Source organism: Phascolarctos cinereus, unplaced genomic scaffold (genome assembly GCF_003287225.1).
Source record: "Phascolarctos cinereus isolate Bilbo 61053 unplaced genomic scaffold, phaCin_HiC Scaffold_8;HRSCAF=390, whole genome shotgun sequence".
Classification (NCBI taxonomy): Eukaryota; Metazoa; Chordata; class Mammalia; order Diprotodontia; family Phascolarctidae; genus Phascolarctos; species Phascolarctos cinereus.
In genome coordinates, this window is record NW_027556291.1 from 67,349,323 (window position 1) to 67,371,993 (window position 22,671).

The 22,671-nt window shown below is 36.1% G+C and overlaps 1 long non-coding RNA gene across 1 annotated transcript in view; it reads right to left on the minus strand.

The window, feature by feature from the left end:
- LOC144455039 (uncharacterized) overlaps positions 1–22,671 on the minus strand; it is a 68,086-nt gene that overhangs the window by 26,667 nt on the left and 18,748 nt on the right. The gene's annotated exons all lie outside the window — the stretch shown is intronic.

Sequence of the window (22,671 nt, forward strand, 5' to 3'; positions counted from 1 at the left end):
TGCAGGTGTTTTTTTCTTTGGTTTTTGTTTTTGTGTTTTGCTAGCCAAAAAATAGAGAGTAATTTTACACTTTTAGCTGTGTAGTTAAGTACTGGAGTTTTTTTTTTAGGCATCACCACTCTATAAAATAAATTACATTGGAATAAATGGTTGATCTCATATGAAAAATCTAAATCCTTCTTATTTTTTAAATGACTAGAACAGGCCAATATTTGGGCCTACTCAGAATACATATGAAATTAAATCCTTGCCATTTGCCATATTTTCCATTCTAAGGTGCCTTCAACAGCAGCTGATTTATGTTCTCAGAGCCCTCCCAGGTCTCACATATGGTAATTTTTAGGACACTGTGATCTCTCTCTGATGTCCCTTCTTCTAAGTGGTATCCTACCTGTCTCATTTTCCTCTCCATGGCTACTCCAAAGGTTCACATTCTATGTGCTAAAATTCTCTTGCTCCTGAAAATTTCCATTCTCAGCCCCTAAACATCTCTGACTCTCACTGTTCTAGTCCCTCCCGACACTGACATTCCAGATTCTCCAGCATCATTCAGCTAATGATTCTGGATTTGAAATTTCCTTCAAGTTCTAGGTTCTAAGTGTTCTCTCCAAAATAAAGTTATGGCTTCACCTTCCACTTCAAATTGGGACATTCAGAGGAAAGACTTCCTTTCTAGTTAGGAGATTCTGTATTTTAAGCCTTTGGCAACTTCCACCTTTCCCCCTGGAATGGTACCTGGAAGGTCTCACATTCAGTGTTCTATGGACCATCCAAGAAAACACCCTCTGGTACAAAAAATAAGGTTTTCTCCCTCCCACACACCCCCTCGCCCCAGCCAAGTTTTTATTTATTGGATTATTATTACAATGCAATAAGAGTCTTACTGATATAACATTTCTGAAAAACTAATCTTCTACTTTATAAGTCATCTGTATGTAACATCTTTTTTTGTGGCCCAAAACAGTCTATATTCAGTATCATTAATAGTAATAGCAATAATAGTCTTTACAAAGAAGGAACTACATGAAATTGGATTTATTTTGGTGTTCCAAGTATTTTGGGGTTTTGGGGGGATTCTTTGAATATCTAAAAAATTGACAGTACTTTAACCTTACAATTTTGGCTGTTTGATTCAAGATATGATTTTTTAAAAGCATCAATCCTAGGCTAATATATATTACATTTTATTAAGATATTAATGTCATAAAATCTATTTTCTTCCTGTTCCTTCAAATTAACTAGTTTTGGCCAATATTTTGCCCCACCAAGAATATATATGAAAACAAATCCTTGGCTTTTATGATATTTTCCATTCTAAGGGCCCTTCCAGAGGAGACGATTTATATTTTCAGATCCCGCCCAGTTATAGCATATGGAAGTTTTTCAGATATACCCAGTCAGATCTTTTGTATTCTCTCCTTGATCTGATATCCCTGTTTCTAAAGGCTCTCCTAAATTTCTCATTCTCTTCTCCATGGCTACTTCCATCCCTGACATTCTGAGTGCTAAAATCCTATTACTTCTAACAACTGACATTCTTTGCCATAGAACATTTCCCACTCTCTCTGTTCTAGTCCCTCCCAACATTGACATTCCAGCTTCTATGAGTCTTATCCAGCTCAGGATTCGGGATTTGAAATTTCTTTCATTATCAGACATACCAGGTCCTAAATAGCCTCACTGACCTAATATTGTTTCACTTTTAACTCCAAACTGGGACAATTGGAAGCAGACATTCATTGTTCTATGAACCAAGACATGACATTTTTGGATCTAAAGGAGCAACATCCTGTTATTTATAAGTTCTTTTGAAGTTTATTTATTTATTTATTTATTTATTTTGGTGAGGCAATTGGGGATAAGTGACTTTCCCCAAGTCACACAGCTAGTGTTATGTGTTTGAGGTCACATTTGAACTCAGGTCCTCCTGACTCCAGGGCCAGTGCTCTACCCACTGTGCCACCTAGCTGCCCTCTTTAAGTTTATTTTAATGAATTAATATTAACATGAATATAGGTCTTACTCATATAAATATTTTGAAACATAAGCCATGTAATTTACAAGTGCTCTGAATGTAACGCCTTGTTTTGGAGGGCCAGAAATAATTGATATTTATTATCATCAATAGAAAATATCAATGGAATTCTTTACCAAAGAAGGAACTACATTGAATTACATTTGTTTTGGTTTGAAGGCTTTTTATTTTTCTGAGGGTCTTGGACTGGCTAAAAAATAGTACTTTTACCTTAGACTTTAGGCTTTGTGGTTGAGGATGTGAGTTAGTTTGTTTTTAGCTTCATACTGTGTAATATAATTTAAATTGTAATAAATGACTGATTTTTTAAAAACCTACCTTCTTGTTTTTTAAATTGCCTAGAACTGGCTGATATCTGAGCCAATAAAGAATATACACGGAAATCAATCCTTGCCATTGATGGTATTTTCCATTCTTTTTTTTTCCTTTTTTTTTTTTTTAGGCAATTGGGGTTAAATGACTTGCCCAGGGTCACACAGCTAGTAAGTGTCAAGTGTTTGGCCTGAGGCCTGAGTCAGGTCCTCCTGACTTCAGGGCCGATGCTCTATCCACTGCGCCTACCTAGCTGTCCCCTGGTATTTTCCATTCTAAGAGCTCTTACAGAGAAAATGATTTCTGTTCTCAGAGTCCTGCCAGCTCTCACCTATGGTGGTTTTAAGGACATTCCAAGACCTGACCTTTTGTATTGTAAGACCTCTCCTTGACCTGATATCCCTTCTTCTAAGGGCTTTCCTATCTCTCTCATTCTCTTCTCCATGGCAACTCCCAAGCCTGACATTCTGTGGGCTAAAATCCCACTGCTTCTGATATTTCCATTCTCAGTCTGTGAACATCTCCCACTCTGCTCTAGTTCCTCACAATTTTGACATCACACCTTCTAAAGCTTAATCCAGGTGAGGTTTCTGGATTCAAAATTTTCTTGAAGCTTAAACATTCTACGTTGTACCTTCCCCAATCTGATATTCTGAGTTCACTTTCCATTCCACATTGGGACATTCAGAGGTGGATCTTAGCTCCTAACTAGGAAATTCTGTTTCCTAAGTTCTTGCTGATAGGGTGGTTGGAGCCCAGCCCAAAGACCATATCTCTGGCAATAACTCATGAGTAGGCCCCAGTGAAGCAAACTATCTCTCCCTGTTCAAGCTGACTCTGTAAGAATTTCCCTTTTGTAAACAGGACTATCTTGTACCAGCAGTACTGACTCCCTCAATTACCATACACATTCCAGAAGTCAAGATATAAGTCCACTCCCCAATCTATCTTGTCTAAGCAGGACATTGACTGTTAACAGACAGGATGGTCATGACTATCAGTTGACTTAGTAATGTTGCAGGCCTAAAAACATACCCTTTAGTGCCATCCTGCCCCCTGCCCCTGCTTCTTGTAGTGAACTCTGGGTAAAACGCTTTCACACTACGTACAAAAATTACACCTTCCTTTAATAAAAAACTGACCACTCCTTAATCTCACCTCAATCCTGCCCCATCTAATTTGCATACTTGGCACAGCATTTGCTAAACTTTTTCTATATAAGCTTTAGCATCACCCCTACTAGGTTACAAGTTCCCTAAGGAACTATGCCTGCTTTAAAGCATCACAATAAACTTTTGCCATTTGACTGGAAGATGGGTTGAGTCAGCAAATTCTTTCCAGATGACACTGCAACCCCATGATAGTTTTGGAGTCTCCCCGAACCTCACATTGCTACCTCCAACATTTTCCCTTTCAAGATAACTGGAAGTGCTCGATAACATTCTAGGTTCTAAGGAACTTAGCAGCCCTGACATATTTTGTTTCAATGCTCTAACCTGCTATGATCTAGAAGACTTTCTTTCTTTCTTTCTTTCTTTCTTTCTTTCTTTCTTTCTTTCTTTCTTTCTTTCTTTCTTTCTTTCTTTCTTTCTTTCTCTCTCTCTCTCTTTCTTTTTTTCTTTCTTTCTTTCTTTCTCTCTCTCTCTTTCTTTTTTTCCTTCCTTCCTTCCTCCAGTTTTAAATTTATTTGTATATTATTACAATGTACAAGTGTTCGGCCAATGAAATGATTTTAAAGTTGAAGTCGTGTCTCTTTGAAATACTGTGTTCATAGCTCTTTCTTTGTCAAAATGACTCTATATTGTTTATCATTAAGAGTTACAACAATAGTAATCTTCACCAAAAAAGGAACTTCATAGAATTGCATTTGTTTTGGTATGAAGATTTTTTATTTTTCTCGGGTTTTTTGGGTAGCCATGAAAGAGACTGGACTTTCACCAGACCCTTTTGGCAGCATGGCTTAGGACTTGAGATTGCTTCTTGAAAACATCATCACTAAACTAACATAAATTAAATGAAAAAAAAAAGATCACATAGGAAAAACATGTTTTCTTCTTGTTTTGTAATTTAATTCAAACTGGCCAGTATTTTAGACCATTAAGGATGTATAATAAAGTAAAATCTTGCCATTTATGGTATTATCTATCCCAAGGACCCTCCAGAGCTGATGATTTCTTTTTTCAGAGATCTCCCAGCAATTGCATTCTGTGGTATTGAGGACATTCCTATTTTTGATATGCTGGCTTCTAGGGGCTCTCCTCAATCTCTCATTCCCTTCTCTGTGGCTACTCTTAGGCCTGACATTCTCTATCCTCAAATCCCACTATTTTTACAATTTCAGTTCTCAGCCTCTGAACATCACCCACTCTAGTCCCTAGAATTCTGACATGCCAGCTTCTACAGCCTTATCCAGTTCTGCATTTTGGATTTAAAGTTTTCTTCAAGCTGAGATATTCTGGGATCTAAGTGCCTTCCTGGATCTGATATTCTGGCTTCACTTTCCACTCTCAATTGGGACATTCAAAGGAGAGACTAGTTGGGAAATTCTGTATTCTAATCTCTAAGCCACCTCCAACATTGCCCCTTGAAAGGTACCTGGAAGGACACCATAAAACTGATTGTTCACAGGTCTTTCCTGCTACAGTCTAGAAATTTTTTAAATTTTTATTTATTTAGATAGTTTTAGAATTGACATATGTCTTGGTGAAATAATGATTTTAAAAAATAAGTTGTGTCCGTTGAAATCCTCTGTCTATAACACTTTGTTTATGTGTCAAAAAGACACTATACTGATTATCATTAATACTGACCTAGATTATCCAGGTAATCTAATATCAATAGCAATCTTTACCAAGAAGGAACTGAATGGAATTGCATTTGTTTTGGTTTGCAGCTCTTTTCAGTTTTGGAGGGTATGGGTTTAGCTAACCAAAAAGCAGACAGTACTTTCCCTAGAAACTTTTAACTGTGTAATTGAGGATGTGAGACTTTTGTTTAAAGCCATTATCGTCATGTAATATAAATTGTTGTTGTTTAGTTGGTTTAGTTACATCTGACTCTTCCTGACCCCTTTTTCAGATTTACTTGGCAAAGATCCTAGAGTAGTTTGCCCTTTTCTTCTCCAGCTAATTTTACACATGAGTAAACTCAGGCAAACAGGTTTAAGTGACTTGCCAAGGGTCACATAGCTAGTAAGAGTCTGAAGCCAGGTTTGAACTGAGGTCTTCCTGACTCCAAGTTCTGTGCTCTAACCACTGCACCACCCAGCTGCCTATGTAATATAAATTAAATTGGAACAAATAACTGGTCTCCTATGAAAAATCTACCATCAATACTATTGTTCCGTAAGAAATGATAAGTAGGCAGACTTCAGAAAAATTTGGAAAGATATGCATGAACTGATGCTAAGTGAGGTAAGCAGAACAAGGAAAACATTGTAAACAGTAATAATCACATTGTATGATGACCAACTTGGATAGACTTAGCTCTTCTCAGCAATGCAATGCTCTAAGACAGTTCCGAAGGACTCATGATGGAAAATGCTGTCCACATCCAGAGAAAGAACTATAGAGTCTGAATGCAGATTGAAGCAGATTTTTTTCCCTCTTTTTTTTCTTTTTTGTTTTTGTTTCTTCTTTCTCGTGATTTTTCCCCTTTGGTTCTAATTCTTCTTTCTAACAGGACTAATGTGGAAATATGTTTAATATGATTGTACATGTATAACCTGCATCAGATTGCATGCCATCTTGGGGAAGGGGGAAGTGATTAAGAGGGAGGGGGAGAAAATTTAGAACTCAAAATCTTATAGAATTGAATGTTGAAAACTAAAACTAATTAACTATATATATATGTATACACACACACACACACACACACACACACACACACACACATATATATATATATACATATATATATATACATGTTACTATACAAAAAATCTACCATCTTCTTGCTTCCAAGACATGACATTTTAGGATCTAAAGAAAACCCTTCTGTAATATATAACGCTTATTTTTCTTAAGTTTTTAAAAATTGTTTTATTATTACAATGCACAAAGGTGTTGATAATACAATAATTTTGAAGCTTAAGTTCTGTCCCTTATGAGTCCTAAGAACATAGCACCTCTTTGTTGTTGTTGTTTTTTTTTGCCAAAAATACTCTATATTCATTATCATTAACAATAAAATCAATAACAGTCTTTACTAACGAAAGAACTGCAGGGAATTGCATTAGTTTTGTGGTGCTGGTGTTTGGGGTTTGGGGTTTTATTTTTAGGGAGCCAAAAAATTGTCAGTACTTTCATCAAACCCTTAACGGCTATTTGGTTGTGGACATCAGAGTTTTTTAAAGCTTCACCACTGTGTAATGTAAGTTAAATTAGAATAAAGGACTGACATCATATAAAAAATCTAAATTGTTATCTATTAATTTACCAAGAACTGCTCATTAAGAATATATGTAAAAATAAGTCCTTGCAATGAATGATCTTTTCTCTTCTAAGGCCACTTTGTGAAGAGAAGATTTATGTTCTCAGAGCCCTCCCAGCTATGGCACATAGAAGTTTTAAGGACACTCCAGGGCTCACCTTTTCTATTATTTATCTCTTTTTCTAAATGCTTTCCAAAATCTCTCTTTTTCTTTTCCATGGCTAGTCTCAGGCTGGACATTCTCTGTGCTAAGATCCCATAGCTTCTGAAAAGTTTCCTTGATCAGCTTCTGACCATTTCCCACTCTCTCTGTTCTGGTCTCAACACTGACATTCCTCTTTCTACAGCCTCATCCAGCTCAGATTCTAGATCACAAATTTCCATCAAGCTCAGATAATCTAGGTTCTGAGTCATCTACCTGTTCAAGAATTCTGTCTTCACATTCCCAACCAAATTCTTTCACTCACAGGTGAGACTTACTGCCAAGCTGGGAAATTCTGTATTCTAAGCTCTCACCCACCTCCATCTTGTCCCAGTCAATGGGAGCTGGAACCCCAGACATTCAGTGTTTGAAGGATGTACCCAGAGAGGACATTTAATGATCTAAAGGAACATCCTCCTGGGATCCTAACATGTTTATGGGTTGTTTTTTTTAACTTAATTTTTAATGGGTCTATTTTAACAGTGCATTTGACACTTCCTAATATATTAATTTTCAAACATAAGTCTTCTACTCTTATAAATCCTAAGTAGGTAAGACCATTTTTAATGGTCAAAACCATTCATTATTCATTATGATTAATAGTAATAGCAATAGCAGTTTTTACCAAAGAGGAACTTCATAGAATTATAGTTCTTTGCATTGTACAGGTTTTTTTGGGTTTGGTGAGGTTTTAATGGCTGGCCAAAAAATAAACAGTATTTTCCCCATACATTTTTGTCTGTGTGGTTTTGGATGTGAGATTTTTTTACACATTACCAATGTATGATATAAATTACATTAGAATAAATGATTGATCTTATGGGGAAAAGTCCACCCTCTAGTTTTTTTAAATTACCTAGAAATGACAAATATAAGGGCCTACTAGGGAATAGAAACAAAAATAATTCTTTGACATTAGTGATATTTTTTTTATTTTAAGGTCCCTTCCAACAGAGATGATTTCTGTCCTCAGAGCTCTACCAGGTATCACACAGGGTGATTTCTGAGACATTCTCAGATCTGACCTTCTGTTGTAAGACCTCTCCTGTATCTGACATGCCTTCTTCTAAGTGCTCTCCCAACTGTCTCCTTCTCTTCTCCATGGCTACAGACCTAGGCCTGACCTTCTGTGTGGTGAAATCCTTTTGCTTCTGACAGTTTCCATTCATAGCCCCTGAAACATCTCTCACTTTTTCTGTTCCAATTCCTCCTAGCATTGACATTCCTGCTCATACAACCTCTTCTGTTCAGGACTCTGGATTCCAAACTTCCTGCAAGCTCAGACAGTCTTGGTTCCAAGTGCCCTCCCTAATCTAATATTCTAGCTTCACTTTCCACTTCAAATTAGATGCTCAAAGGCAAGAATTAACCCCCAGCTAGACATTCTGCATGCTAAGCTCTTGGCCACTTCCAATGTTCCACTTCAATATGCCTGGAAGTCTTACAGAATTTTCAATGTTGTAAAGATTTCCACCCCAGAGACATTGTGTTCTAAGGCTGGACCTTACTCTGATTGTGAAGATTCCCTTTTTCAATGTCTTATTTATTTGGATATTATTACAATGCATAGATACCCTGAAGCTGTGATGCTTTGGAAATACCACTGTTCTACTATTCAAATGATCTATGTAGAACAATCTAATTTTGCTAAAAAAATAAAAAGGTCTTTATATTGATTTTAATGAATAGTAATAACAATTGAATTCTATCCTGTGGGAAGTTTTAGAAGTTTTACATCTCTCTCTCTCTCTCTCTCTCTCTCTCTCTCTCTCTCTCTCTCTCTCTCTCTCTATATATATATATATATATATATATATATATATATATATATATATCTATATATATATCTATATATATATATCTATATATATATATATATATATATCAATGGGGGATTATTTTGGCTGAGTGGTTGAGGATGTCAGCTTTTTTTTTTTTGAAAGCTTCACCATTAGGCTAATATATAATAAATTGCAATAAATTATTCATCTCAGATAAAAATTCTCCTTTCTTCTGATTTTTTAAATTAAATAGAACTAGTCAAAATTTTGGTACAATAAGACTATAGATGAAAATGAATCCTTTCCTTTCACGATATTTTTTTCATTCTAAAGCCTGTTCCAGAGCAAATGATCTATGTTCTCTAAACCCTCCCAGCAATGTCCTGTGGCAGTTTTTGGGACACACCAGGTCTGATCTTTTGTCTTCTAATGGCTCTCCTTGCTCTGACACCCCTTCTTCTAAGTCTTCTCCTAGCTCCCTCTTTCTTATCTAGGGCTACTCTCAGGCCTGGCATTCTGTGGGCTAAAATCCCACTGGATCTATAAATTTCCATTCTCAGCCTCTGAATATCTGTCCCCCTCTCTGTTTTGGATCCTCTTAACACTGACATTCCAGCTTCTACAGCCACTTCCCCCTCAGGATTCTGGGTTTGAAATCTACTTCAAGCCCATTCTCAGTTCTAGGAGCCATCCCTGATCTAAAATTCTAGGGGTTTTTTTTTGTTTTTTGTTTTTTTTTTTTATGAGGCAATTGGGTTTAAGTGACTTCCCCAGAGTCACACAGCTAGTGAGTGTTTTGTGTCTGAGGCTGGATTATAACTCAGGTCCTCCTGACTGCAGGGCCAGTGCTCTATCTACTGCACTACCTAGCTGCTCCTAGTTTCACTTTTCATTCCAAATTAGGAGGTTTACCTGTTAGCTAGGAAGTTCTGTGTTCTAAGCTCTTGGCCACCTCCAAAGTAAGTCCCTGAAAGGTACCTGGGAGCCCACATAGTCAATGTTCCAAAGACTTTCTAAGACCTGAAATTTGTGGTTCAGGCCATCCCTTCCTATGATCTAAAGGGTTTTTTTTTTCTGTTTTGGGTAGTTATTATAAGATACATGTGTTTTACGGATATGCTAAAATCAAAAAAATAAGCAATGTCCCTTCAAATTCTTCAAAACCTAATAGCTTTTTTTCATTTGGTGAAATTATCATTATCATCAATTATCATTAATAATAACATGTATTTCAGCTTTCACTAAAGAAGAACCTGTTTGGAATAGTATTTGATTTTTTTATTTATTTGGTTTTTTGTTATTATTATTTTGAAGGGCTAGCTAAAAATAGCCAGTACTATCACATTATTATTTTGTAGCTGTGGTTGAAGATGTGAAACAAAAAATTAAGCATCACTCTTGTATATTATAAATTAATTTGGAGTAAATGACTGATCTTATAGGAAAAATCAACTTATTTTTTAAATTAGTTCTAAATGGGCAATATTTGGGCCCAGGTGGTATGTTTGTGTAAATAAATAAATATTTTTTCCATTTCTGGTTTTCCACTCTAAGGCCCCTTCCCCAGGAGATGATTTCTGTTCTCTGAACCTTCCCACCTATAGCCCTGGAGTACACTGCAAGATCTGGGCTTTTCTGCCCTAAGCACTCTCTTTGTTCACACATCCCCTCTTCTATGGGCACTGCCAGCTCTCTTAATTTTGTCTCCATGGCAACCCCCAGGCCTGACGAGCTATGTGCTCAAATCCTCCTGTTTCTGAAAATGTCCCTTCCCAGACCCCATACTTCTCCCCTCTCTCTTTTCTAGGCTGTCACAGTCCTGGCCTTGCAGATTCGACAATCTCATCCAGCTGATGATGCTGTATTCCAGATTTCTTCAAGTTCATACTTTCTATGTGCCATGAGCCATTCCACATCTCATAGACTCTCTAAGGTTTTCATTCAATACTGGACATTCAGGGGCAGGACTTATCCCATAGCTTAGAAATTCTCAGCTTCAGGATCTCTCTCTCCAACATAGATCCTTGAAAGATCCCGGGAGCAGCCCCAAAATTCAGTATTTCAAGGGGCTACCAAGAAGTGAAACTTTTGGTTCTAAGGCCTCACTCTCCAATGGTTGACAAAGTTATTTTTGAATTATTTCTTTTATTAATTGGATTATCATTACTATGCATGAGTCTGATATCCTGATTTTGAAACATAAGAATGGTCCCTTCTATATCTTAGCTTTGTAAAATCTTATCTTATTGTCCAAAACTATCCTACAGTCAATATCATGAATAATCATATCAACAGCAGTCTGTACCAAAGAAGGAACTGCAGAGAATTGCATTTGTTTCAGTGTGAAGGTTTTTTGGAGCTCTTTCAGCTACCATATGTGTGTGTGTGTGTGTGTGTGTGTGTGTGTGTATATATGTATATATAAATATATATAGTACTCTCACTATGCCCTTTTCACAGTGTGTTTATAGATATGAGTATAATATAAATTAAACTGGACTACACTATTGATCTCCTATGAAAAATCTTGTTTGAATTACCTAGAAATGGCCCAATATTCAGGCCCATTAGGAATATAAATGAAAATAAATCCTTGCCATTTATGATATTTTCCACTGTAAGACCTCTTCAGAGCCAATGATTTATGTTCTCAGACACCTCCAAGCTATCTAATATCTTGGGTTTTCTGGGACTTCTGAAATATGACCCTTGTGCTATAATAGATCTCTTTGCTCTGTTATCCTTTCTTCCAAGGGCCCTCCTACCTCTCTCATGCCTTTTTCCATGGCTTCTACCATATCTGTCTTTCTGTATCCTAAACTCCCCTTGCTTCTGACAATTTCCATTCTCAGCTCCTGGACACCTCCACTCTGTCTGCTCTAGTCCCTCTCCTTTACAAGTTCTCTGTATGTAACAGTTTGTTTTTGTAACCAAAAATACTCTATATTCAATATCACTAATTGTAATATCAACAGTAATCTTTATCCAGAAGGAACTGCATAGAGATGGATTTATTTTCAAGTTCAGTTGTTTTGGTTTTGGGGGAATTCTTTAGATAGCCACGTACTCTTTTTGCTTTGTGATTTAAGATGTGAAGTTTTCTTTTTTAAACCATCATGATAATATATCTCAAATTGGAATAAATTACCATTCATATGAAAAATCTACTTCTTATTTTTCAAATTAACTAGAGTTGGCCCTAAATTTGGCCTACTAAGAATGTATATGAAAATGAATCACTGACCTTTATGATGTTTTCCATTCCAAGGCCCCTCCAGATGATACATGTTCTCAGAGACTACTTTTTAAAACTGAATTCTTATGATGAGCAGGATGCTCTCAGAAAAACCTAGAAGGACTTTCATGGGCTCATACAAAGTGAAATGTACTGCGTACAAAGTAACAGCAATATTGTAAGATGATGAGTTGTGAATGACCTAGCTATTCTCAACAATACAATGATCCAAGACAACTCTGAAGGACCCATGATGAAAAATGCTATCCAGCTCCAGAGAAAGAACTGATGGTGTCTGAATACAAATTGAAGCATACTTTTTAAAACTTTCTTTATTCTTCTTGAGTTTTTTTTTTATTTATATTTTCTTTAACACCATTACTATTATGGAAATGTTTTGCATGATGACACATGTATAACCTATATCGAATTGTTTGCCTTCTCCATGGGGGTGGGGAGGGAGGGAGGGAGGGAGGGAGAGAATTTGGAACTGAAAGTTTTAAGACTGAATGTTAAAAATTGTTTTTGCATGTAACTGGAGAAAAATATTCAATAAGAAATTGTAAAAAGTTTTTGAAATTTAAAAAATGGATTCTTACTACAATGCATATGGTTCTGACTGATACGATTTTGAATCAGAAGTCATGTCCCTTGTAAGTCTACAGAATGAAACACCTTTTTTATTGTCAAAAAATTCTCTATATACATTTTCATTAAAATAACTTCATCAGCAATCTTTACCCAAGAAGGAATTCCCTGGAACTGTCTTTGTCATAATGAGCCAGGTTTTTTTTTTTATTTTTGTGGTGGTTTTTAGAAGGCAAAAAAAAAATCAGTACTTTCACCACACCCTTTTGGATGTATATGTATCTTTGAGATTTGAGGTTTTTTGTTTTTTGTTTTTTAATTAATTTATTTTCATTTATCAACAATCACTTCCATATGCTTTTGAGTTTAAAATTTTTCTCCTCCTCCCTCCCCACCACCTTCCCCAAGATAGCACACAATCTGACATAGGCTATACATATACATTCCTATTAAACATATTTTCACATTAGTGATGCTGTAAGTAAGAATTAGAACCAATAGGAAGAACCACCAGAAAGAGGAAACAAAACTCAACAGAAGAAAAAAAATAGCAAATAGTATGCTTTGATCTGCATTCAAACTCCATAGTTCTTTCTTTGGATATGTATAGCATTTTCCATCATGAGGCCTTTGGAGATGTCTTAGATCCTTGCGAAGGGTTAAGTTTATCAATATTAGTCATCACACAACATGCCTGTTATCGTGTACAACGTTCTCCTGGTTCTGCTCACTTCACTCATCATCAGACCCTACAAGATTTTCCAGATTTTTCTGAAATCATCTTGTCCATCATTTCTTATAGCACTTTCTTATAGTATTCCATTACATTCATATACCACAACTTGCTCAGCCATTCCCCAATTGATGGGCATCCTCTCAATTTCCAATTCTTTGCCACCATAAAAAGAGCTGCTATAAATATTTTTGTACATGTGGGTCCTTTTCCCATTTGTATGAAGTGCTATTGCTGGGTCAAAGGGAATGCACATTCTTATAGCCCTTTGAGCATAGTCCCAAATTGCTCTCCAAAATGGTTGGATCATTTCACAACTCCACCAACAATGCCTTAGTGTTCCAATTTTCCCACATCTTCTCCAACATTTATCATTTTCTTGTTTCGTCATCTTGGTGAGGTTTTTTGTTTTTAAAGCATCACTACTACATTACTATATATTAAATTGGGATAAATTATCATTCTCATAAGAAAAATCTATTTTCTTATTGTGTTTTAAATTATTTAGAAATGGCCAATATTTTGCCCACTAAGAATTTATGTGAAAATAAATCCTTGCCTTTTGTGAGATTTTTCATTCTAAGTTCCTTCCTAGAATAAATGATTTATGTTTTCAGAGCCTTCCCAGCTATCAGATGTGGTTGTTTTCTAGGACACTGCAAGATCTGACCTGTTGTGTTCTAAAGGCTCTACTCAGTCTAATATCTTTTTTTCTCAGTGCTCTCCTGCCTCCTAGTCTTGTCCTGTTGTTTGGTCAAATCCTCCTGTTTCTGACAATGTTCATTCCCAGCCCCTGAACATCTCCCACTCTCTGCATTCTAGTCCCTCCCAACACTCACATTCCAGCTTCTACAGCCTCATCCAGTTCTGGATTTTAGATTCCAAATTTCCTTCAAGCTTAGATATTATAGGTCCTGAGTGCCCTCCCTGATCCAATATTCTGGCTTCATTTTCCACTGCTAATTGGGACAGAGGCCGGACCTAACTTCTAGCTAGGAAAATCTGTGTTCTAAGCTCTAGGCTACCTCAAATATACCTATTTGAAAGGCACCTGAAAGCCTATACATTCAGTGTTCTAAAGACCATCTAATATTTGACAATTTGAGATCTAAAGGAACACTCTCCAATTATGTATAAGGTTTTCTAAAAAAGTTTTTTTAAATGATTTTTTATCATAATCCAGAAGTCTTATTGATACGATGATTGTACAATATATCGTGTTCCTTATAAATTAGCAGAATATAACACCTTGTTTTTGAGGGCCAAAAATACTTTATTTTCATTATCATTGATAGTAATTTCAATAACAGTCTTTACCAAAGAAGGAACTACAAGGAATTTCATTTTATTCTTTGTGTGGTTTTTGGGGGATTTTGGGGGGTCACTTTGGCTAGCCAAAAAATAGTCAGCACTTTCACCAAACCCTTCTAGCTATGTGACTGATGAAGTGAGTTTTTTTCAAAGCTTTGTCACTTTGTAATATTAAGGTGGAATTAATGAATATCATAGGAGAAATCTAAATTCTTCTTGTTTTTAAATATACCTAGAACTGGTCAATATTTTGGCCCACACTAAATAGCCATGAAAATAAATCCTTTCTATTTCTGACAATTTCTATTTTAAAGTCCCTTTCCAGAGGATTTATATTCTCAGAGCCCTCCAAGTTATGGCCCCTAGAAGTGTTTAGGATGCTCCAAGTCTGATCTTTCTCGTTCTTCAAGTGGTCCTAGATCTGATACCTCCTTTTCTACATATGTTGCTAAATCTCTCATTCTATTCTCCCTGGCTACTCCCAGGCCTGACATTCTCTATGCTAAAATTCACCTGCTTCTGACAATTTCCATTCTTAGCCTCTAATCATTTACCGCTGTCTTGGTTCCAGACTTTGCCAACACTAACAGTCCAGAGTCTATAGCCTCATCCAGCTACAGGTTCATGATCAGAAATTTCCATCAAGATCAGATATTCTAGGTTCTAGGTGCCCTCCACAATCAATCATTTCAGCTTCATTTTCCACTCTAAATGGGGACATTCAGAGGCAGGACTTACCTCTTATCTGGAAAATTTGGTATTCTTTGCTCATGGCTACCTTCAACTCTCCCCCTTGAATGGTCCTTGGAAGGCAAGACATTCAATGTTCTAAGGACCTTCCCAGCTCTGACATTTTTGGTTTTAAGGCCACTCCCTCCTGTGATCTATAAGGGTTTTTTATTTATTGGATTATTATTGCAATGCACATATCTTTTACTGCACTAATGATTTCAAAACCTAAGTCTTTTCCTTTATGAATCCTCAGTATGTAACATCTTGGTGGGGTTTTTTTTGCCAAAATACTCAATATTCATTATGATTAAAAGTAATATTAATTATAATTTTTTACCAAAGAAGGATTCATAGGGAATTATCTTTTATTTTTTTATTTTTTTGCTTATTATTATAATGCACATGTCTTTCTGATATAATTTTGAAATACAAGTTGCATCCCTTTGAAATCCTATGTGCTGGATACATTGTTTATTTCCCCAAAAGAGTCTCTAATGATTATCATTAGTAGTAATAATAATAGTGATCTGTATTAAAGAACTGCATGGAATTACATCTGTTTGGTGTAAAGGCTTTTTTTTTTTTGGGGGGGGAGGGCGGAGCAGGTTGGAAGGCCAAACAATACACAGCACTTTCTCCAGACCCTTTAGGATATGGGATACAGTTTTTTTCATGCTTGAATACAGTGTAATAAAAGTTAATTTGTAATTAGTCTCCTATGAAAAATTTACATTCTCAGTTTTTAAATTAACTAGAACTGGGACAGATTTTTGCCTATTAAAATATATATATGATTATAAATCCTTGCCATTTATGGTATTTTCCATTCTAAGGCTCATCCAAAGTAGATGATTATGTTCTCAGAGCCTTCCCAGCAGACCTATAGAGGGGTTTCTTGGATCCTGCAAGGTCTGACCTTTGGTGTTCCAAGGGCTCTCTTTGCTGTTGTTCTAGTCCCTCCCAACAGTGACAATCCTACTTCTAGAGCCTCATCGAGCTCCAGATCCTGGATTTGAAATTTCCTTCAATGTCAGACATTCTAGGGTTTAAGTGCCCTCCCTGATCACATATTCTGGCTTCAGTTTCCCCTCCACATTGGGACGTTAAGAGGAGGGACTTGCCTCCTAGTGAGGACATTCTGCATCCTAAGCTCTTGGCCTCCTTCAGCTCTCTCCATTGAGTGGTACCTGGAAGGCCAGGCATTTAGTGTGCTAAGGACCTTCTAAGACGTGATATATTTTGTCCTAAAGCCATACCATCCTATGATGGACAAAGTTTATTTTCCCCCTTTTGTCTTATTGATTGGATTATGATGACAATGCACATGGGACTTACCCATATACTGATTTAGAAACAGAAGCCATGATTCTAACAAGTACTCAGTATATAAGATGTTTTGGGTTTTTTTGCCCATAAATACTCTATAGTCATTATCATTAATAGTAATATCAATAGCTATCTTTACCCAAGAAGGACCTGCAGTGAATTACATTTGTTTCAGTCTGCAGATTTTGGGGGTTTTGGGAGGTTGGGGATTTTTTTTGGCAAGTCAAAAACTAAACAATAGTCTCACCAAACCCTTGTGGCAGTTGGGTTGAAGATGTGAAGTGTTTGGGGTTTTTTTTTTTAAAGCATCACCTGTGAGATACAATAAATTGGAATAAATAAATGACCCCAAGTGAAAAATTTACATTCACCTTGTTTTTTAAATTCCCTAAAACTGGTCAATATTTGGGCCCACTAATTAGAGAAATGAAAATAAATCATTTGATTTATGAAATTTTCCATTCTAAGGCCCATTCCAGAGCAGATGATTTATGTTCTCAGAGACCTTCCAGGTATTAAATAAGGCAATTTTGGGGGCACTTCAAGAGCTGCCCTGTTGTGTTCTAAGGGTTCTCTTTGCTCTGATATTCCTTCTTCTGAGTGCTTTCTGATCTCTAGTATTCTCTTCTCCATGGTCCACCTGCTTCTGATCATTTCCATTCTCGTCACCTGAACATCTCCAGTCCCTCCCAGATTTGACATTAAAGCTCCTAGGAGCCTAGGATTCTGGATTAAAAATTTCTTTCAAGCTCAAACATTGTACATTCTCAGTACCCTTATTGATCTAAAATTCTGGCTTCATTTTCCACTCCAAATTGAGACATTTAGGGGAGGAACTTGCCACCTGGGTAGGATATTCTGTATTCTGAGCTCATGGACATCTCCCATTTTCTTCCTTAAATGGTACCTGGAGGGCCACACATTTAGTGTTCTAAGAACCTTAACAGATATTACATTCTTTTTTCTTTCTTTCTTTCTTTCTTTCTTTCTTTCTTTCTTTCTTTCTTTCTTTCTTTCTTTCTTTCTTTCTTTCTTTCTTTCTTCTTTCTTTCTTTCTTCTCTCTCTCTCTCTCTCTCTCTCTCTCTCTCTCTCTCTCTCTCTCTCTCTCTCTCTTTCCTAATGCCTCATGCTTCTGAGATCTATATGGTCTTTCTTTCCAATTTCAAAAATATTTATTGAATTATTGTTAAAGAGTACATGTCTTACTGTTACAATAATTTCAAAACTTAAGACTTCTTTCTTATAGGTCTTCTGTACATAACACTCTGTTTTTTGACTGGAAATACTCAATATTTGTTATTATTAATAGTAGTATCATTAGCAGTTTTCATCAAATAAGGAATTTCATGAAATTGCATTTGGTTTTGTGTGCTCATGTTTTAGATTTTGGGTTGTTTTTTTTTTTTTTTGCTAGCCAAAGAATGGACAGGATTTTCACCATACCATTTTGCTTGTATGGTTGAAGACATCAGGTTTTCTTTGGAAAGCATCAGCACTGGGCTGATATAAACTAAATTGGCATAAGTTATCAATGACATATGAAAAATCTACCTGTTTAAAAAATATTACTTGAAGTGGCCAATATTTGGGTGCACCAAATGTGTGTGTGTGTGGTTGTGTGTGTGTGTGTGTGTGTGTACACACAGTTCTCCTTGCCATTTATGAGATTTTCCATTCTAAGGCTCTTTCCAGAGCAGGTGATTTATGTTCCCACAGCCCTCCTAGCTATCACAATGGGTGGTTTTTAGCATATTCCATGATCTGAACTTTTCAGTTGTAAGTTTTTTCTTTGCTCTGATATCCATTCTTTTAACTACTCTTCTCACTCTCTCGTTCTCTTCTCCAAGGCAAATCCCAAGCCTCACAGCTATGTGCTAAAATCTTTTTACCTCTGACAATTTCCATTCTCATCCCCTGAATATCTCCCGCTTTTTCTATTCTAATCCTCCCAACACTGACATTCCAGCTTCTATAACTGAGGTCAGACTTAAACTTCCTGACTCCAAGTGCCAGGCTCTATTCACTGCCCCATCTAGCTGCTTCCATAATATAAATTAAATTGGAATAAATAATTGATCTCCTGTGAAAAATCTTCTTCTTGTTTCTAAGACATGACATATGTGATCTAAAGAAAACCCTCCTGTGATATATAAGGTTTTTTTCCCTTAAGTTGTTTAAATTGATTCCTTATTACAATGCACAGAAGTCTTACTAAAACAATGATTTTGACCCTTAAGTTCTTGAGAAATATAATGAAAATGTTTGTTCCCATACATTTGGAGCAAACAGCTAGAGAAGTGACTAAGTAAAACAGGATACAATAGGTCTTCTCCTCTTTTGGTGATAGAAGTTAGTTAATCAGAATAAAAGTTTCCGTAAAATTGAAACAACTACTAAAAGTAACTCCTGACTCAAGGGATGGTACTCTGGCCAGTGAGCCACGTCTCCAACTTTCCCTGTTTTAGTGTCTCTAAGTATTAATATTCCAAATTTTTCAGCCTAAAATGCCCCCAGATTCTGGATGTCCATCAGTGTTAGATGTTTTAGGGACCATCCAAGAAATGCCATTTTTATTTCTAAAACCATATCATGCTAAATTGGGTTAATGTATGATTTTTATTTTTCTTAATTAGATTAGTATTACAATGCATGTGGGTCTTACTAATATGATGATTTTGAAATAGAAGTTGTCTTTCTTAGTAGTTCTTTACACTTCATATGATATTTTCCTATCAAAAATTTCTTGATAGTCAGTTTAATTAGTATCCATTAGTAAAGTCAAGAGCCTTTACTAATGAAAGAACTGCAAGGAACTGCATTTCTTTAGCAGTGCAAGAATTTTGGTTTGCAGGGGGAGGAGAGCTTGCTAGCCAGAAAACTGACAGTAATCCCTCTACATTCTGTGAAAAGTCTGGTTGAAGATACAAGAGCTTGCTTTTTGGTTTTCTTTTCTTTTCCTTTCTCTATTTCTTTTTCTTATCCATCATAGATTGGAAAAAGTGAATGATCTCCAATGAAAAATATGCTTTCTTATTTTTTAGATTAGTAAAAACTGGCCTATACTATGGCTCACAAAGTATAAATTTGAAAATAAATCTTTGTGAGTTGTGAGATTTTCCACTGGAAGGCCCCTTCCCTAGTAGATAATTTTTGTTCTCTGAACTGCCTCACCTATAACATATGCTGCTTCCCAGTGCACTGCATGATCTGACCTTTGCTACCCTAAGGGTTCTCTTTGCTCTGAGGTCCTTTCTTATATGTGTGCTGCTAGCTCTCTCATTTTCATCTCCATGGCAACTCTCAGGCCTGTCACTGTGTGTGCTCAAATCTTCTTGTTTTTGAAAATGTCCATTCCCAGACCCCGTAAAGCTCCCCCTCTCTCTTTTCTAGGCCCTCACAATTTAGACCCTGAAGATTCGACAGTCACATCCAGTTTAACATCCCGAATTTTAAATTTCCTTCAAGTTTGTCTTTTTTTATGTTCTATGAGCCATCTCCCATCTAAGCTTTTCAATCAAAATCTGTTCCTTATTCTCAGCTCCAGGACCCTAGCAACATAAATCCTTGCAAGGTCCCAGGAAGCTCCTATATTCAGTGTTTCAAGGACCTACCAAGAGCTGATATTTTGGAATGTAAGGCAGTACGTTCATATGATCCAAAAATACATATATTTTTCATTTTGTTATTGGATCATTATTACAATGCACATGAATATTACCACACACAACGTTTTAAAACTAATCACTTTTTCTTTTAATTCCTCAGTATGCTATACTTTATTTACCTCCAACAGGAAAATATTTTTTTCCCAATATGTATATATTTAATGTAATCCTTGGAACTGATGATATCTTTCATTTGAAGGCTCATTCCATAGGAGATCATGTACGTTCTTAGAGCCCCACCCTTCCAAAAATCTGTTTATCTGTTTGTGTTCATTTTATTATTTTATTTTACCAAAATACTGTAGTGTTACCCATATATGTGTGTGTGTGTGTGTGTGTATATATATATATATATGTAGATAGATAGATAGATACAGATATATATAGATATAGATGTAGATATAGATATATACCCATACTGATTTCCAAACAGAATCCTTTTCCCTTTATACATAACTCCATGTTGTAATGTCCCCAAATACTGATTATTCATTATCACAAATACTACTATGAATGGCTGTCTTCATCAATGAAACAATTGCAGAGGATTGCACTGTTTTTTCCTGAACAAACATCTGGGGATTGCAATGTTAATTTGTGGGACCATAAAACTGACAGTATTTTCACTTTACCCTTAAGGCTCTGAGGTTAAGAACATCAGATTTTAAATTTTTTTCTATCACCAATGCATACTAAACAGTAAATTGGAATTCAGTTTTGATCCCATTAGAATAATCTATCTTCTTCATTGAGAGATATAACGAAAATGTTTGTTTCCATAAAATTGAAACAACTGCTAGAAAAATAACTAAGTAAAATGGGATAAAGCTGGTCTCACCTTGATTTGCAACTGAGAGATATAATGAAATTGTGTATAGCCATAAATTTGGAGCAAACAGCTAGAAAAATAACTAAGTAAAACAGGATATAGCCAGTCTTACCTTGTTTTACTGTTAGAAGTTAGTAAGTAGGACAAAGGTTAAGCTTTGCTTAGAGTGTGCATGCTTAAGAGGTATATCAACATTAATTTCTCTACCTCCAAGAGGGGCTAAGATGCCATTTTCTGAACATGGGATGTATGAAGAAGGAGGAAGGACGTATCAAGAGGCAGATGTGTAACAGGTATACTAGAAAGTTGTACACTCTGGAGTATTCAGCCAAGTCAGAAACAGAGGAGGACTTTGTGGCAAGGATTAGAGATAAATAGTGAACTCCTGCTGTGGTACAATGTGTCCTAGTCCATAGAACACCCGCAGTTGCAACTGCGTAATAAACTGGGCTTTTAACTTCATCCCTCCTTTGTCTGAATGATTTATTTCTTGCAATTCCATCCCTTATGAATCCCAAAAACATAACATCATGTTGTTGGTTTTTGCCAAAATTACTCTATATTCATTGTCATTAATAGCAATATCAATAATACTCTAAAGAAGAAACTGCAGGGAATTCCATTTGTCTCCTTGCACTACTGTTTTTGTCCTATTTTGTTTTGTTTTTTAGCTAGCCAAAAAACTGTCAGTACTTTCACATGAAATCCTTATGGATATGTGGTTGGAGATGTCAGATTTTTTTTTTTTAAGTTTCTTCACTGTCAAATATGAATTAAATTGGAATGATATTGTATAAAAAAAATCTAAATTCTTATACTTTAATTTACCTAGAACTGCTCACTAAGAATATATATGAAAATAAATCCTTGCAATGAATGATCTTTTCCCTTCTAAGGCCACTTCATGAAGAGAAGATTTATGTTTTCAGGGGGCAGCTAGGTGGTGCCGTGGATAGAGCACCAGCCCTGGAGTTAGGAAGACCTGAGTTTAAATCAGGCCTCAGACACATAATACTTACTAGCTGTATGACTTGGGTCAAGTCACTTAACCCCCCAAATGGCTATTTGTGAGTTCAAAAAAAAAATAAACAGTATTTTCCCCATACATTTTTGTCTGTGTGGTTTTGGATGTGAGATTTTTTTTTTAAAGCATCATCAATTTGTAATATAAATTAAATGGGAATAAATGATTAATCTTATGGGAAAAAGTCCACTTTCTAGTTTTTTAAATTACCTAGAAGTGACCAATGTAAGGGCCCACTAAGAAAAGAAATGAAAATAAATTTTTGACATTAGTGATAGTTTTCATTTTAAGGTCCATTCCAGCAGAGATGATTTCTGTTCTCAGAGCTCTACCAGGTATGACACAGGGTGATTTCTGAGACATTCTGAGATCAGACCTTTTGTGTTCTAGATCATCTCCCCCCACTGACATTTCTTCCACTAAGTGCTCTCTGACCTCTCACATTCTCTTTTCCATGGCCACTCCC